This window comes from Corapipo altera, unplaced genomic scaffold (genome assembly GCF_003945725.1).
Source record: "Corapipo altera isolate COAL_440 unplaced genomic scaffold, ASM394572v1 124, whole genome shotgun sequence".
Classification (NCBI taxonomy): Eukaryota; Metazoa; Chordata; class Aves; order Passeriformes; family Pipridae; genus Corapipo; species Corapipo altera.
The window spans coordinates 1,116,268-1,134,774 of record NW_020884967.1 but is presented as its reverse complement, the minus strand read 5'-3'; the positions used below and the strand labels follow the sequence as shown (position 1 = coordinate 1,134,774).

Genomic DNA, 18,507 nt, shown 5'->3' with positions numbered 1-18,507 from the left:
CCAGGACAGGGTTAATTTTTGCAGCAGCCAGGAGGGGTATGGCCAGGACCCAGAGGTTTTTCTATATCACCTCAGGCCATACCAGGGGGGAGTGGGGGAAGGGGTCCCTTCCAGTCCATGGTATTGTTTTTTGCTCAAGGACCTGGGTGCACTTGGTGGGTAATGCAGAGGGAGAGGGAAACACGATGTGCACCTCAAGGGGATGTGACTTTGGGTGACAACAGTCTGTAATGTTGAATTGTGTAATACTGGTTGCTGAATCACACTGCAACTGTGTGCCATAACTGCCATGGACAATGAGGATGGACTCCTCCAGACATACTAGTCCTGAGCTCCTGATACAGCCTGCCACCACCAGACAGACAGCACACCAGCCCTCCTGCCCTGGAAGACAGCTAGGATGGGTAGAACCCACAGCCATGGACTAAATGAACTCAACAGGTATTTTGGAAGGGCAGCCATTGACTATGGAAATGACACGATGAAGATGGTATGGAATAACGGGTGGGTAATGTCCTTGTTCTGGCCAGGACAGGGTTAATTTTTGCAGTAGCCAGGAGGGGCATGGTCAGGACCCTGAGGTTATTCTAGACTACCTCATGTCACTGCTGGGGGTGGGGAGGATGGTCCCTCCCAGTCTGGGTGGGGTGTGAGAGGGTTTGCCGAACACTGGTGTGTGAATCATTCACCGTTCTTGTCCCCCCTGTCATTAATATAGTTGCTGTTACTGTTTGTTTCCATACCTCATTGCTGTTTCCAGTAAGTTGTTCTTATCTCAACCCCTGATCTTCACCTTTTTGTCTCCAATTCTCTCTCCAGCCCACCACAGGGGAGGGGGAGTGAGTGAGTCTGGAGTGTTTCAGTGGGAACACTGAATTGGGGAATACCATTCTTAAACCAAGACAACCAGATCAGCTGTAAGTGCCACAGAAGCATTTGGGAAGTGTAGTGGTATGTGCAAATTGATGAAAAACTGGTCATTTGTATCCAAACCTTATAAAAGGCTTTCCCCAGAGAGCCTGGCTGACACTGACTTCACATCTTATCCCTGATGACCTGTGACAGCTCAAGGCAGAATCATACCTGTCTGCAGGCACCTCCCAGGCACCCACAAGAGGCACCACTCCAAAAACCTGAGCATGCACTTCCAAACTCATAAAATCCTGCAGTGAGACTCAGCTTTGCTCTGCACGGTCCTTGTGCTTCTAACCTCAAGTACTTCATGCTTGGCTTGCGATTCTACTCACATGAATGATGCTGCCTGCTCACAATTCCTCTGTTCAAAACCAATCCAAGCAAGAAAGGACAGAGATGATGCTTTCCAGAGGTAAATTTTTGCATTATACTAATAAAATAATAGGTATTTAAGGCTCCTACTAAAGTAAAACCTAAACAAAACTTCTGAAATGCCTCAGTTGAGGTACAATTTGTATTTTCACTAATAACATCAATCTTTCTGACAGAACTCAAAGCCACCAGGAATTTCATGGCACTGAGAACTTTCTCAAGTGTCTCCTGTTATCTCACTGTTTGCACCCAGAGGAAAGCCTGTATTTTTGAAAAATTGCTCTTAGAGGCTGTCACAAACTTGAAGGCTACGATACAATTTTCTATTAGACTAAGATAAAACACAAGGATTTTGGGTGCTCCACTGAGTGAAGTAATAAAGAGACCAGTTGAACCCAAATGGCTGAACTCCAGTTCCCAGGCTTTCCTCCCACCACAAAAGCCAGTTTCAGATCTTGGACTTGGCACCCAGTCCCCATGTAGCTGTATTCAAAAATAATCCCTGTTTAAAATAAAATATCTTGAAGGTCTGCGATAGCAGCAAGACCCTGAAGTGTTATGACAATCTCCTGGTTTGGCACACCCTATATTTGCTGATCCATGGGACTTCTCCTCCAGCCTTCTTTTAGAAGAAGAGATTTTGCAGCATTCCACTGAAACAAAGCAAGCCTACTGCTAGTTCCTTGGCTGTCTCACACCTTGCCCTATGCTGGACTAGCTCCCAACCTTCTCCTGCTGCTCAGCAAGGAGCAAAGCCTTTCCCACCCTGCCACCAGGTACACCCTTCTCCTTCCTCTTATGCTGCTTCATTAACTCCAGCATTTTCCTAGAACCCACCTCTTATTCCTGCCCACGGCCCAGCAGAGCCCCTGTCAGGGATGTGAGTGCTGCACACATTCCCTGCTATAAAACCCAGCTTGATGACACCGACCACGGCGAGTTCACATTTTTCTGGCATTCCAAAACATCAAATTCAGCAAAAAGAGTGACAGCAAAGTTACCACCACGAGCTTTCAGAAACAGATGCAATCAAAGCAAACATTACATTCAAAAGCAAGCAAGAATCCGGCATGGACCGCAACTCCCCCCCAAAACAGAGGCGTATCACTTACTTCTGCTTGACCAGAGACCCTCACGTTTTTTCCTTACTCACTCAAGCTGTGAGACAACCAAAAAGCAGGGAGAAGAGTTCCTGCTGCAGCTCTCTTTTTGTGGGTTAAATGCCATGCTCACAGGAACTGACCTCCCTCCCCCAGCTCACTTCCGACCACCGCTGTGGTTGGTGACTCAAAGCATATCAATGTGGCAAACGCCCGTGGAGGAGCTGCACTCAGCACAAGTCACAGGAGACTGCTGCTGGGTTTGAGTTTCAAACCATCTGAAAGGCAACACAGGGGATGTGGATGGTTTAGGACCCTGAATCTGAAGTAGAAAAGAGAAAGCTAGATCATGGAATCATAGATTCCCAGCATGGTTCAGATTGGAAAGGACCTCACACACCATCTTGCTCCAACTCTGCTGCTGTGGGCAGGGACACCTTCCACTAGCCCAGGTTGCTCCAAAGCCCATCCAATCTGGCCTTGAACACTTCCAGGGATAGGGAATTCACAGCTTCTCTGGGCAACCTGGGCAAGGGCCTCACTACCCTCACAGGCAAGACTTTCTTCCTAACATCCAATCAAGATCTACCCTCTTCTAGTTTGAAGCCATTCCCCTTTGTTCTGTCATTACATACTCTTCTAAAAAAATCCCTCTCCAGCTCTCTTGTAGGCCTCCTTCATCTCTTTAAAGGGTTTTTTTGCTTAGATACAGTTTGATATTAATGCAAGAACAGTCAGTGACAGCAGTGACATGTCATGGAAACAAAAAAAAACCCCAATTCTCAGCACTCAAACCCTCAGACTGCTTCACAGTCCCTCTGGGAAATGAAGGGCCTCAAAAGTGACAACAAATACAATTCAGTCATCATGGGATGGAGTGGTTAAAAGAGTTCCATCAAAAGTCTTGAACGTATTTGATGCTCCTTCTTCCCCTCTCCTGCTCTCCCATCAGAATCCTGCACGGGAAACGATGAAGGAAGAAGCAAAATGTAAAACTTTGAACGAACGCTGCATTTCAGGGCAGGCTGCGTTCCCAGGAGCCACAAAGGGGCTGCTGCTTCGGGCTCTTATGGGAAAACCACAATGCTGGGATTTGGTATTTGGTGTACTTTTATCCTGTTCTGACTAATTTTAAGTGCCTTAGGTGAGGATCCTTCCTTTAACAGATGTTTCTATAACATCTCGAGGGTCACTACAGAACATCACTGTCATAGTATCTTCCATAAACCTGCATCAAGATTTCCCACCTTTATCCCCATCAGATTCTCCTAAAGCATATTCCTGCAAGCTAATCCAAATCCAGGCTGTGCTTCACCAGCACTGGCACACACCTTACATCTCTCATCATTTGAGTCACAACAGGCAAAGGAGTTTTAAGCTCTGACTTCTGTTCTTCTTGAATAGGTTTTTTCATGCAATCAGTAACAAAACTGCTTTACACACTCATTTCAGTGCAGTCTGTCTGTCATTACAACCTAGTTTTTATTGCCCTGTCCAGAACAGCACCTAATCCAGGTGCAATGCCACTCCAACACTCCTCTGCCTCTGGGACATTTCACGCTTGATCTCACAGCCAAGGAATTGCTCCACAACTGCTTTAGAGAAACCATTACAGAATTCTAATGACTCTTTTAATCTCATATACTTTCATTTAAAGAATTAGCTTTTCACCAGACCTACACCAGCCCTTTCCTCACAGTCAGGAAAAGATTTCTGAGTGACCAAAATGAGGAGCTTCAACATCTAATTCTGTATTACAGCACTACTCAACATAGGTGTGTAAAACAAATTCTGCCGAGATCTTCACACTTATACCACAACAAGGTAAAGAAAACACAAACCCACAAGCATGTCTCAGAAATCCTGCTGCTAGAAAGTCATTACACACAACCCCACACTGGGGTAAGATAAAAAAGAAAAAACAAACAAAACCCCAAGCAGGCAGTCACTTCTAGTGTGTTCACTTAGTTTTAGACTTTTTATGTTGCTCTGAACACAACTGGCCACCACATCACCCACAGGAAGTATAAAGCAAGGACCCTTACCAGGTCACTCAAATATCCCACATTCCCACTAGAGTGGCAGTGATAACACCTGCTGAGATGGAATACAGGATCAACTCAACTTGAAAATTTAAACACCCTTCCAGGACAAAAAGGCAGAATCTATCATTAACTGTATGGAAGGTCACCTTTCCCTAGTAAAAAAGTAAAGTGATATTTATTATTTTATTGTTATTTTGTAGCAGGCTGCCAACCAATCCTTGCCATAAATGAGGCAAGGGGAAAAACACAGGAGCTGAATGGGGAAATGACCAGCTCCCCACCCTGGTGATTCCAAGGAGCCTTGGAAGCAATGACCAGAAAAAACACACTGAGAACAGAATAAAAAGTCACTCAAAAGGCAAATGAGAAACAAACCAAAGTAAAGCACCACAGAATACACTCTCCCCCAGGACTGAAAATGGCCACAATAAAGCCCCGAAACAAAAATATTTTCTTTTCTTCTATGAAACAGAATGAGGTACTGCAGTTAGCAAGCACTTACCTTTGGCTCCCGAGGTTATTGGTAACAGTTAAAAAAAAAAAGCTATGTTTTTAACCCAAACTGAGCCCTCTGTTAACATCCAGAGGGACGCTGAGGACATGGCAGCCCTGCACAGCCCCAGCTCCCTTCGGTCACAGGAGTCAGCCCCAAATGACAGGGTTGTACCCAAACCTCTCTGTAGGAAGGCACTCAGCTCATCCAGGCTGGCATCAGGGACATGTCCAACCTCACCATCTCCTGCAGAGAAGGAGGGACTAGCTCCTCGCTGGGGAAGCAGCTCCTTGCTGTACACCACTGTTATCCAGCACTGGATGGATGCAAGTCCTGAGAGTGGAAAACTCCACTTAACCTCTTGGTTAATAAATTTCTAAGTGATTATAATTTAAACTCTGCTGGAGCATAGATGAGGACTGATGGATTTTTGAGGGTTGGGCTATTTTTTTAAGAAGTCATATATGTTCTCTCATGTGGTTTAACGCAAATACAATAATTTCTAGCCCTGTATCCTCAGTGCTGCTATCTGAGTGTGACGACCTACACAGTGACCTGACCAACACAAGGTTAAATTGTGTGCTTCGCCAAGTTATCACAGAATGGTTGTGGAAAAGACCTCTAAGATCAACAAGTTGAACTGTCAATGCCCCCACCCCCCCATGTTCACCACTAAACAATGTCCCAAAGTGTCACATTTTTTTTGAACACTCCCAGGGAAGGTGATTCCACCACTGCCCTGGGCAGCCTGTGCCATGGCTTGACCACTGTAGTGGTTTGGTTTAGGCCTCTTCCTGGCAACCACGTCGAAACTAAGGAAGTACCCATATCCCAATATTCCATTCTATTCTTTACCTAAGCAGAAATATAAACAGAAGGGGGGAGGAAGTCGGAAGGTAGATCTCTTCTGGAAGAGTTGGAGAAAGCAAAGCAACCTCTCTGCAGACGGGTTTCTCGTGTGGGGGTGTAGGCCTGTGAGTTTTTTGAGAGGCTGTTGCTTCTTTCCGACTTGAGAGGAGAGATCTGGTGGTCTGGGCTCTACTTTCTTAAGGAAAGTATTAAGATTTTGTTTTGCTAGTTCTTTACTGGCTGCATACATCTGGTTTCTTCTAGGGGTTTTTTTGGGGGGTGTTGGGATTCTCTTTCTTATATGTATATAGTTTTTGTAACTGTATATAAGTGTAAATATATATATACTGCTTTGGTTCTGTTATTTTGGTTTTTTTGGTAGTTTTGTTTCCCCTCCCTTTCCTTCTCCGGTGTTCATAATAAGGGGGGGGGAAGCCTTTTGCTGTGGTCTTGAGCACTTCACAGGGAGCCAAGTCTAAACTTCCACAACCACCCTTTCAATGAAGAAATTTTCCCTAATACCCAAACTAAACCTCCCCTGGTACTAAGTGAGGCTGTTTCCTCTCATCCTGTCACTTGCTACCTGGGAGAAGAGACTGACACCCACCTAAGTGGCAACTCTCAAGCTCTTTCATGCTTGTTCTCTGACAAACTTGTACCAAAGTTATTCTTTTTATTTTGCTTGTATTTGTATCAGTCTGGCCGCAGGTTTCCTCTCTCAGCTGAGTTGGACACAGGTGCCCAGCAGTAACCTTTGCAATAGCATTTCTGTCACATCTCAGAATTTGGACATAACTCATAGATCTGGTCGTAAACTCTGGCAATACAATTTCAAGTCTCTGGTGACATTCATGCAAGGCATGCAGGAAATAAGACTTCCAATCTGAAAAAACATTCTCTCTCAGCCTAGTGTTGTAGACTGTTTAGTGATAAGTAAATTCCTGAATTTAGTTATAGTTTTCTCAATATTTACACTCAGTGTGCTCTTCATATAGGCACAGAGAGTTGGGGGATGCTGAACAGCAACTCCCCGTACCTGGAAGGCAGTTACAAACTTCTGTGATTTAACAAAGTATAATGGACAGGCTTTGAAAAGCTCATTCCTTGGGAGGAAGCATTTAGCTGACTTTCCCCCCCCCCCCCAAATGGCATAATTTAATTACTCCAGGCTAAAACAATCAGCACAGTAACTTTCTGTGACACCAAGATCAAAGGTAGAATAGAACCCCCCCCTGAGATTCTTCCATCTCGTAAGGAAAGCAGGTTAAATGACATATAAAGACTGAGGCATAAAGAGTCACAAAGTAAAGGAGAAGGAGCCTGGGGCAGATGTCAGCCAGTCTGACACTGCAGGTGACAAAAGCCAGAATGCTGCTCACAGTGCACATCAGGAGATTCAGCCATCAGACGGGGCTGTCACACACTGTTCCTCTGCAAGAGAAAGGAAGGCAAGAAGAGATGAGCAGCCAGACTCATCTCTTTAGTGCAGACAAGTCTTGCCCTACTTTTGTGGTCTGAAATGCAAAGGAACTTGTTTAACTTCAGCGCCAGATTTCAAGACTGAGTTTCTGAAGCAGTCAAGGTCCAGATGTCAAAGTCCAGCTCAAGTTGTTGCAGGTGCCTAATTTAGAAGAGGGAAGGAGAACTGGATTTTCATTCCTATATTTCATTACAATTAACATGAAACCCGGAATTCATTAATTTGTAAGACCTTGTTTCGCTTTGCGTTTCTCTTTTGCAAAAAATTTTAATTGAGGATGGAAGATAATGGCCCCTTCTCTCTAATTTATTCCTGATTTCAGGACTGAGTATTGGCCAGATAACATGCCCAGACAAAAAATTAAGGCAAGCACGTGACACAGACTAGAACACTGTCTGGGGAAATCTCATTTACAGCCAAGCATTTCTCATCGTAATTTTGCCCTCACACTTCTTGTTCTAGCCAGGTGATCACAAGCAAGGGCATTTATTTCTCTGACTCACAGGCTGAGCCCTGCACACCACCACTGTGGGGTCCTTCAGCACAGCATCAGTGTTTCAACTTACCTTTCCCTCCCTCTGCCTCTTCCCCATCCAAACTGGCTTCTCATCTCATTTTTTCTGGTTATTAACTCGGTTTAGCTTTGGTCTCCAGGTTTAGCCTGGCTGCCTCCTGCACGACACGGGGATGCTTGGCCAGGGTAAGCATGGTGTCCCAGAAGGGAACACCCCAAACAAAACGGTCTGATTCCTATGCAGTGTCCCCAGGGATCAGCCAAAAGGCCACTGAGCATGAGGTGCAGTGTGTAGCTGCAACTGTAAATGCATTCTCACCGTGGGTTTCCTAAGCTCAAGCTATTATTTTGTCTGTCTGGCAACCCCAGAGCCCTCAGTGATGCCAGACGTCTGCAACACGGCCTCTCCTCTAAGATGCACACGCTGGACCCCCATGAAGGGATGCAGGCAGAATCCTTATTCAGCATTCCTGAGAATTTCCTCTGATGATGCAGAGAGCCTGCTTTTTTCCTTTTCCCTTGACAAGTAACAGGTTTTCCATTATGATGAAAGAATCCTAATTTATATTTACACTGATTATGCAAAGCAAAGAACATATTTCAGGCTAATAACACAGCTGGGACTTCACATCTGCACTGCTTTAACACAGAAATTGCAACACAGAACAATCCATTACTGTAAAAACTCAAAGAGATTTATAACACAAACAAATAATCACAGCCAAGGCCATTTCAATTTGTTCCTTTCAGGTTACCTGCAGCTTGATGATTTACTCTTGGGATTCTCTCCCAGGAACAAAGAGAAAGATGGCAGATCTCCAATTCCCAGAATTGAGAAGGGAGAGGGAAGAAAAAGAGGGAAAAGAATTATACTGCCCTCCTTCCAGTGCTTTAACAGCTGAAGAGGTGAGAAACAGTCCAATCTAGTCCTATGAGTGAGATTCCATCCTTCATTCAAAACCATGTCACAAAAAATGCTTCATGTGCTTCACTTCTCCTTTTACTAGAAGCTTATTAAATTGTTTTTGCTAATGACAAAAGCAGCATGCAAGGATCTCTCACTGCTCAGTTGATGTGCTTGTGCATCTTCTTAATGGCACACACTGCAACGTGAAAAATCTCATTTAACCAGCAAGGAGAACAAAAATTATTCTCCACTTAAGATTTAATAGCAATATAATGCATATCCAACAGTGTCCCAACAACTGGCTTTCTCTTATAAGCTTGAATTGTTTTATTAGTTTTAGTAAACCAATAATTACCCTCTACTCATTTAAAAGCCTTTATTTAGGTACTAAATAAAAGTATGTAAACCTAGCTCAGGTTCTTTGCTACAGAAGTGAACTCTGCAGGGCAGAGTGCTGTCACTCCACACTGCAGAAGTCAAGAAAATTCAACTTCATTACTGAAAAGCACAGTGGGTATTTTTATACTGTTTTGACAGCAGAGCTGCACATTTAAAAATCCAGAGCAATTTCACAATGATCACTAAAAGAAAACATATTTCAGCTCTTAGTGTGGCTGGGTAACTCCCTACTTGAAGTTTAAGGCTTTTACAGAGAATGACCAAGCCACAATGTCTTTGAGGTTGGAAGGGGCTTGGGAAGATCACCCAGTCCAACCCCTCTGTTCAAAGCAGAGCAGATCAGGCTGCTCAGAACCTGGTTCAACCAGCTCCAAGCATGGACAAACATATTACTATATGACATCTATAATAACCCCCCCCCCCCATTTAATGCAAATGTAACAAAAGAACAATGTAAATTCTCAATAAATAAGGTTCTCAGCAGTAAGAACCCCCTTTTTTTTGAGCAAAGGAAGCAGAAAAACCACTTTATTTCTGACTGATGAGGTCGAACACGGGCAGGATCTGCAGAGGAGCAGACAGGTTGCTGTGGTCCCTCTGCTGCACAGACTGGATGATCGGGTGCCACGTGGGGCCACGGCAGCAGTCACAGTTTGGAGAAGCCTTTAACAGCCTGGACAGCACTGAGAGGCTGAAAGCAAAAGCATCCCTAGTCCTGTGCCATTTCCTGATGCCTTCCTCATGTTGGAAAATATCCAACACAGCAATCCCACAGAGTGACTGCAAAGTCAGTGCAAGGGAAGCTGTGGAGGGGTCCAGCCATGGTGAGTGGATACTTTTTGGAGACTTTAAGCAGCGTATGATGAGGACCAAAGGTCCACAGGCCACTGTAGTGGCTTCTCAGCTGACTACAGAACACAGTCTTTACCCCATCTCTGCAGCCACAGTCTCTGCACCTGCTCCACCAGAGACCCACACACCCAGGTTATCCCACAGCTGCTCCTGAGGTCAAACTCCACGTCACTTCCAACTCTGAGGGGACACATCAGCACAGTCTGTGCTTTGCAGATGGAGCAGCTGAGAGTAAAGCATTATTTCCCTTGCACGACCATCTCCTTAGCCTAAACCAGTGCTTCCTCACTCTAGGATCCACAGTCTCCAAGGTCCAAAGTGAGAGCAAGAAAAAGAACCTGGAAAAGGTTAAAGGTGTCCATGAGAACAACACACAGATAAATGAAGTGGAAGAGACAGAAAAGCACTGAACTGGCTCCACTATTTCAGGTCCCAGAGTGGACAAAGAATAGGATAAAGCATCCTTTATATTTATTTCAGTCTGGCAAGCTCCAAAGAAAGTAACACCAGCTCAAATGCCTGCAACATAGAGTACAAAGGAAAGCTGCAGTAAAAGGAACTAATATTAGTTCTCCAACAAAACTTCAGTTAATTCCTTGTATCTGTAGCAGCCGTTTCATCTCTCCTGTTATCTATAATTGTACTTTCATCCAATCCATCATCACCAGATGTGAAAACAAGGACGTTTTGCAAGCACTCAGGTTATTATCTGGGACAACAGTTATGAATTACAATACAATCCTTGTGACTGACTGTTCAATCTTCATTCTGAAGAAAAAACATATCACACTTCATAATTGCATTGCTCTGCCAGCAATGATTTTAAAGAAATTTTTAAGGAATTGGAAGCTCAAGCTGAACATAGAACAGGTAACCTTTTCAGAATCAGACCATTAACCCCAAATATGCATTCAGATTGATGCTGTGAAAATAAACATTTTCCCTCCCTTAGGTGACAGCTTTCAATTCTGAAGTAAACTAAGAGAGAATTGTGTCTATCATTACATGAAATGCAACTGGCAACTAGCACTTTCAAATATAAATGTATAGCTAACAGGAATAATTATAAACCATGTTACTTGCACAGGAGATGTCTGAATATTTATGTTTAAAATGTTATTGCATAAAACAACACATGACAGTCACTGTCTCAATAATTACTGGTGTCCATGAAATTTCTGAATCATTAGTCCATATTATTCTTTTATTGATGGAGAAATCTCAGTGCATACGATGCATGCCTGCTGGTAAAGCTGCATTATTGAGAAAGGATGACTGGAGGGTTTAAATAAAAAAAGCCACTACAGAAATTTACACGCTATTAAGAAAAATGCAAAGAATTTTCACTGTAGAAAAAAAACTAAAAGAAAATATCATTACAAGATTATTTCAGATAATAAATGACTCTTGTAATGAATTTAGAATTCTGAGCTCTTATAATCATAAGAGCTTACAATCATAAGAGTATCAAAATCACCAGATGCAATGAAAGCATATTTTAGTTATATCATCACAATCCAATCATGGGTTGTGGATAAACAATTTTTGTTTGGTTCAAGTTTTTTCAGACATATTACGACATATTGGCTTCAGTGAGCTTTAACTGCTGCCAAGGTCAGGTCACAAGGAGATGAACAAGACACCTTTTCAGAGCCTTTTATACCTAAAGTGAGAACCTGAGTTAGCATCAATCAATAAACAATAAAATAGGAACACTAGTACATCTCCAGATTCCCTAGGACACTTGGTGCTTCCTTGGCAGCACACTGCTCAATGTCAGCAGATACCACGAGCCCTCTCAAAAAAGAAAAGAAAAGAAACAAACAACCCCCAAGTGCATGCGCACATGCATTGCAGTAAAGTCTGATCATGCCTTGATGCTCTGCTCCAGCCCACTGTGCTCCACTCTGTGAGTGACCAGTGGACACCAACTCATCAGTGCCCATCAACTGTGACACCAACTGGCCACACAGTCCCCACCCATGCCCACCTGTGGCACTGAGGTTGCCTTCTGCACGTGATGAGCAACCCCTCAAAACACAGGACGATTGTCATCACACGAAGTTACTGCTCCAAAGGCACCTTAAACCACGTCAATCCTGCTCATAAACAAACAAAGGCTACTTAGGAGATGCTGAAAGCCGAGGTGTCATCCCCCCATACCCGAACCTGGCATTCATAAATACATGCAAAGCCTGCACCCGGCAATGTCTCCTCACCTGCCCTGCTCGGGAGTGATAGCTCTCCTCAGAAAACCCAAATGGAGAGGCTGAAGCTGCTGGCACTTTCTAGGTTAAGCCAAGCACACGGCCCAGTGCCCACAGCCCAGCTGTCCCTCCCACTGCAACAGGGCCACCACATGATGTGGGACCATCCTGCCTCAATCCTTGGCTTCCTGCACACAACCCACAGAGACACACTCAGAGGGACCAGCCCTGATCTCCAGCTTTCCCTGGCTGAAGCTGTGCTCTCAGAATGGGAATGCTCTAGTCGGGTTTTATGATGGACGGTGGCAGAGGAAAAACCACACCTGTCGAGCAAAATAAATAGCGGTGGTTTTTAACTGAAAAGCTCGTTTGTTCTGATGGTCAGGAAGAATCTTGTATTTTGTTCACTGCAAGATGCACAGTTACAGAATCACAGGATGGCTGGAGTTGGAAGGGACCATGAAGACTCTCTCGTTCCAACCCCCTGCCATGGGCAGGGTCACCTTCCACCAGACCAGGCTGCGCCGAGCCCTGCCCAACCTGGCCTTGTGACAAAACCACCAGAATAAAACTGGAAACAAATGGAAAATTCAAGCTAATATGTCCAGGTTTCTGGTCACAGATTATTTCTTCTTCACAAGAGTATTTCCTCTTCTCTGCCTGCCCAGATATGTGAGTGCAACTCCTACAGCCCTATTTTCCCAACACAGTATCTACAAAAAACATTCTTTAACTGGAGAGATCCCTCTTCCTCCTCACAGAGCAGCCAGTTTGGGATTCTCAGATGTTTTTAAATGACGTGCAGAGAACTGTAAGATTACTAAAACATGTACTGGGTAGTCACCAAATTAAACTTGTCAGTGCAAAAAGAACTGAAGACTGACACGCAATGTTTGTTACACTAAGCCAGTCACACAATCTTTGTATCAAATGCAACTCCTTGTGGAAGATTAATGGAAGTAGTAGTTACTTAATGGAATGTAGTAGTCTTTAGCTGGGCATCTTGTGCTCTATGCCTTTCTCAACATAAACCTGTTGCATGGCACATTGTCTTTTTGTGTACATAGAATTTAAACTGTAATTACATTTAACAACTGTATAGGGGGTTAATTATGCTGATACTTTTGGTCTGTGTTTGGCCCCGCCACCTGTGAAAGTTTTACTCTTTCCCTGCCAAGTTATAGGAAAACAAGCACTGATAAACGGGAAAGTTGTCCTTGAAGAGAGCTTCTTGTACAAACTGTTTTAATTGGTGCTCTGTGATTGGCTAATTGTCCTCCAAGTAACTAGTGTTCCTATTTTATTGTCTACTGATTGATGCTAACTCAGGTTCTCACTTTAGGTGTAAAAGGCTCTGAAAAGGTGTTCACCTCCTTGTGACCTGACCTTGGCAGCAGTTAAAGCTCACTGAAGCCAATATATTGTAATATATCTGAAAAAACTCAAACCAAACAAATCCTCCAAGGAGAGATTGAGGAGGAGGAGGATGAAGTAAGCCCCCAGACTCAATTAAGAAAGACCCCCAAAGCATACTATGCGTGTGTGAGGAGATAAGCTGGGGGCTTATTTCTCTCCTCCTTCCTCCCTTTTAGGTTTGTTTGTTTTGTTGGCCACCTCTTGGTAATAAATATTGGTTTTTGTTCAGCTTTTAAAGGTGTCATGGTTTTCAAGATTTGGTATGTTTCGAACCCTCCCTAATACAAACAACATAAAATTCCGACCCACTCAGAGATCTGTTGGAAATACAGATGATAACGTTAAATTAAATTGCTGGGTTGTGGTATTTGAAAAAAAAAAAATTTAAACAACAACAAGAAAAACCAACTAACCAAACAAAAATCACCTGAAAGGAAAGGCAGATTGTAGGGTTCATAATGACTTCGTCTGAAGTGGCAAAGGTTGCGAAATCAAGCAGTTTTGGTGTTCAAAGAGAATGCAAATGAATCTATTAAGAGACACCACCATCTGGGCATCAGGGACCAGGCACAGTGGGGCAGGAGCTGCTGCTCTCCCCAGGGACATACACCGCACTGCAAACCCATTATTACTTAGATCACACCACGACATTTTAGAGACAGATAAAACACTAGAAAGCCCTGCCCTCTGGAATCGCAGCCCAAGAGGACACAGCAAAGCCGCGCAAGCAGAACCTGAACCAGCCTTTCTGAGAGATCCCAAACATGCCCCAAACACACTGCACCCCATCCCCTCGGCAAAGGGGCTGCAGCCAGCACCGAGGACACAGTCAGGACACTTATTTCTGCCTTGGCTCACTCGTTCTGCAACACAAAGAGCTTGGGCTGTCCTGGGAGGGAAGCACGGATCCATTAGGACAGTGCTGGGCCTCCCTGGGGTCTGGGTGTGGCAGGAAAAACAGGGAGTGAGGGATCTAGAAATTTATTCTAGCTTGAATTTTTTCCCCTATGTCTAATTTTTCCTTGTTCAATGAAAGAAGGAGACCAATAAGTAGGGAACTCTCTAGAACAAGCAGATGATGCTTGGAAACAGACAGTACAAAAAGTTAATAACTGCGAGTTATAACAGGATATTGAACTGAGGAAAGGGAAGGCCAACCTGTGACTCACACAGGGGCATTAGTAGGTAAGAACCAACAACGACATGAAATACTCTGCTCCTGTTTAACCTTCTTTGACGATCTTTATTTTCCCTGGTAAAATGGCTGCAGAAATTAGTACTTTATTTTGCCTATGGGTGGCACTTTGCACCCTTTCAGAGCTGCAGTCGCCCCAGGGTGGCACCAGCTAGTGAGCACTAAATATAATTTTTTTCATTGTATTTTCATTCGATACGAATCCATATTCCACCTGACATTGCACCATAAGATGGGCATCAGCAACAAGCGTTCCAGAGGTCAGCAAGCAATGGGAAGAAATGCCTGTAAACATTTAACACCAAGAAAAAAAACTGTCTTGCTTCCCCCTCTGATGCCAACTCCAGGCAGGAGGGATGGTTGGCACCACCAAGAATTGTGCTTAACTGGGCACCCCCAGTTACTACAGCTAACAAATGACTGCCTCCTCCTCAGACCTACCAGCACTGCCTTTGTGATCAGAGACAAGAAGAAACCTCAAACTGACACATTTTATCTCAAAACTGGGGCAGGTTGAGTGCTCCCATTTTAATGACTGAGGATCTGAGCTGAGCTACGGTGACTTACTGTTCTGGTACATTTTGATTGCAAAGAGTGGCATTCCTGCATTCTTACTAGGTTAAAATTCTTATTTTGGTTCAGTGCATCCCTTAATTTAGGACAAATGAAAAAAAAAAAAGAGAAAAAAAAATTAAACCCCCGTATTCCCCCCACAACTTCAACAGAAACATATCAAAGGCCAGTACTGGTTCCTTCACTACTCCCAAGTCAATTAACATTTTCAGGCTACCTGAAAACAGGTCCAGGCTCTAAGAGCACAAATGGATTCTGTATTTTGCACTGCAGAAGCTGCATTTAATTCTCTTTTCTCACTTGACTCAGAGGTTTAAATTGCGGGGGATGGTGGTGGTGGTGCAAATAACTCTGAGAGATTTTTCAAATGTTCAGCTTTCCAATAAAAACAGAAATTTCTTCTAAAGAACTTAACACAGCGAAGTCTCATTAAGCAAAAACAAAACTCCCACAAGCAGCACTCATCCAGAATCAAATAAGAATTAACACTTCACTATTCCTAAACCAGATTTACTTTGCAGGCAAGGGGTAAGGGAGCAGATCCGATTAGGCAAGACAACAAAACAAGATGGTTTGGCAGAAAGGTATTCATAAATAATTCAGGCCCTAATCTTTGGCTATTAAACCATAAAGGGTAATGGTAAAATTGGTTTAATGATTTTGCATCTGTCACACAACCATTTACATGCATTTCTTAGATGAACAAACTGCTAAAGTTGTTTATATCAGAAAACATGTCTGGGTATGCTCATTAGTTATAAAACCAAACCCCCATTTTATATGAGCATTCACCTCATTTGTCACCACCAGAATAAATCTGGTGTGCTGGGTTCATTGCTGCTGTTAGTGTGGTTTAAATTCTGCGTGTGCATTGCATCTATACACTTATTTGATACATACACATTGCCCCAGTCTGACATAAATCAACTCCCAAACTCGTCCCAGCACATAGTTTAATTCAGCACAGTCCGATCGCTGATTTCCCACCTTGCCAACACTTGTGCAGCACAAAATGATGAACAGAGACACTGAAACTGGTAAAACTCTTGAGGACTACAGGACTCAGGCTGAGTTTTAATTAGCTTGTTTTTGTTTGTTTATCTTTACAGAACAACATGATGAATTTTTCTTTTGTCTTTTAATATCAAGGAAGAAACAGGCTAGTACTCATATTCACTATGGGTAATTACCTCCAAAAGCTGAGCTCCTCTTCCTGCATAATGCTTTCAAAGGGAGACAGGCAAATTACAGCAGACAGGATCAGCACCATTCACAATGCCATATTTTGCAGAAGCTATTTATTCTTTGCTTTGTCCTTAACAATGCTTTAAACCAATTGCTGATTTGTTTGGATAATTAACATCCAAAATCCAATTTTTCACAGCTGAACTGAAGTGAGTTGGAGTCCCAGAGAATGCAGCTATTCATCAGCAGACAGCCCTCACCGGGCGGACACTGCAGACAATGTAATTACCAAGCTTGGAAGGGATGTAATGTACACCCCCAAAGAAAGTAGTAATAGTGGGATGAGCAGTGAAGGACAAACAAGAAAGCAGTATTTTATCATTGCATGAAAAACAGTACTCTTGCAAGATCTAATTGCCTAGCTGTGTTGAGAAACAGTTAAGTACTTGAGTGGAAAACTCATGAAGGGAGTTGGGTCATCCAGAGCTTAATAAAACCACGTGAATTCTGGGATCCTCAAGTGGCATCACTAGTCCACTCACTCATGTCAGTCTAATTTTCATTATTATTATTATTACAAGTCATCATGGCCGGGCTTCATGAACGAAGATTTGGGAAGGGCTCTATCCACGTTTGTTACAAACACGTTGGTGGCTAAAGAGGCCAATGCGAGATAGACACGTCCGGTTGCAAAAGGCACAGCAGAAAGACTCCCCAGGTGGTACACTCTGCAGGACACAATTCTTTCTGCGCTGTCTTTTCTCCTCAAGGGTGATCCTGCTGCGTTCTCAAAGGCATCAGCAGCGTTATAGATGGTGTGTCTCCAGACCTCCCAATTGGAGGCCAGAGTAGACCAGTTCTGATGATCAATATGGCCAAGGCTGAGATGTTGTTTCAGGGAGTCCTTGTATCTCCTCTTCGGGGCTCCTCTCTTGCGGCAGCCGGTGGCAAGTTCACCATAGAGCAGGATCTTAGGGAGGGGGTGGTTGGTCCTTCATCCTGGAGACGTGCCCTGCCCAGCACAGCTGTGTTCTCAGCAACATGGCCTCAATGCTTGTGACTGTGCCTGTTCTAGAACAGATGGATTGGTCACATAATCTGACCAGTGGATGTTTAGGATTGTACGGAGGCAGCGCTGATGGAAGCGTTCGAGGAGTTGCAGGTGGTGGCTGTAGATGACCCATGATTCAGATCCATGTAAAAGAGTAGACAGCACTATGGCTCTGTAAACACTGATCTTGGTGCTTTTCTTCAGGTGTTTATTTCGCCAAACTCTTTTATAAAGCCTTCCGAAGGCACTATAAGCCTTTGCTAACCTGTTGTCTATCTCTCTGTCAATTTTACCATCCGAGGAGATGAGGCTGCCCAGGTAATTAAACTGCTGGACTGATTTGAGCTCTGATTGGCCAACAGTGATGTGGGGATGATGGGGGACTTCCTGAGGTGCAGGTTGATAGAGAACTTCTGTTTTCTTTAAGCTGACTTCCAGCCCAAAGAGCTCAGCAGTGTCTGCAAAGCAGGATGTTAAACACTGCAGAGCTGCTTCTGTGTGGGCGACAAGGGCGGCGTCATCAGCATAGAGCAGCTCCTGGACAAGATGGTTTAAGGTCTTGGTGTGGGCCTTCAGTCACCTCAGGTTGAAAAGGCTTCCATCAGTATGATATCTTGATACTGCGAATAGTGGACGTCTCGAGCGTCACTCTGCCCTAATTGCCCATGAGCTGTCATGTCTCGACATCAACGCTGCTGCTCTCAGTGAAGTTCATCTCCATGAGGCAGCCTCAGAGAACATGGTGCCGGTTACACACTCTTCTGGTCAGGTAAGCCCAGAACCGAAAGGCATCTCTCAGGAGTTGGCTTCATGATCAAAAACTCCATTGTTCCTAAACTCGAAAATCTGCCGACAGGTCACTCTGACCACATTATCTCCCTACGCCTTCCACTACACAACAATCAACACGTTGTCCTCTTTAGTATATATGCCCCAACTCTCCAAGCTGACCCT

At 43.9% G+C, this 18,507-nt stretch overlaps 1 protein-coding gene across 9 annotated transcripts in view; it reads right to left on the bottom strand.

Annotated features, from left to right (window-relative positions):
• Window positions 1–18,507, bottom strand: part of FGD3 (FYVE, RhoGEF and PH domain containing 3) — a 108,820-nt gene that overhangs the window by 53,183 nt on the left and 37,130 nt on the right. The window contains exon 1 of one of the 9 annotated variants that reach the window (XM_027664967.1): window positions 4,935–5,236. The exons of 7 other annotated variants lie outside the window; for them this stretch is intronic. The gene's annotated coding sequence lies outside the window, so the exon portion shown is untranslated. Of the gene's footprint in view, window positions 1–2,399; window positions 2,419–4,934; window positions 5,237–18,507 lie in introns of those variants that run through there. One more of the 9 variants, XM_027664969.1, reaches the window with a different exon arrangement.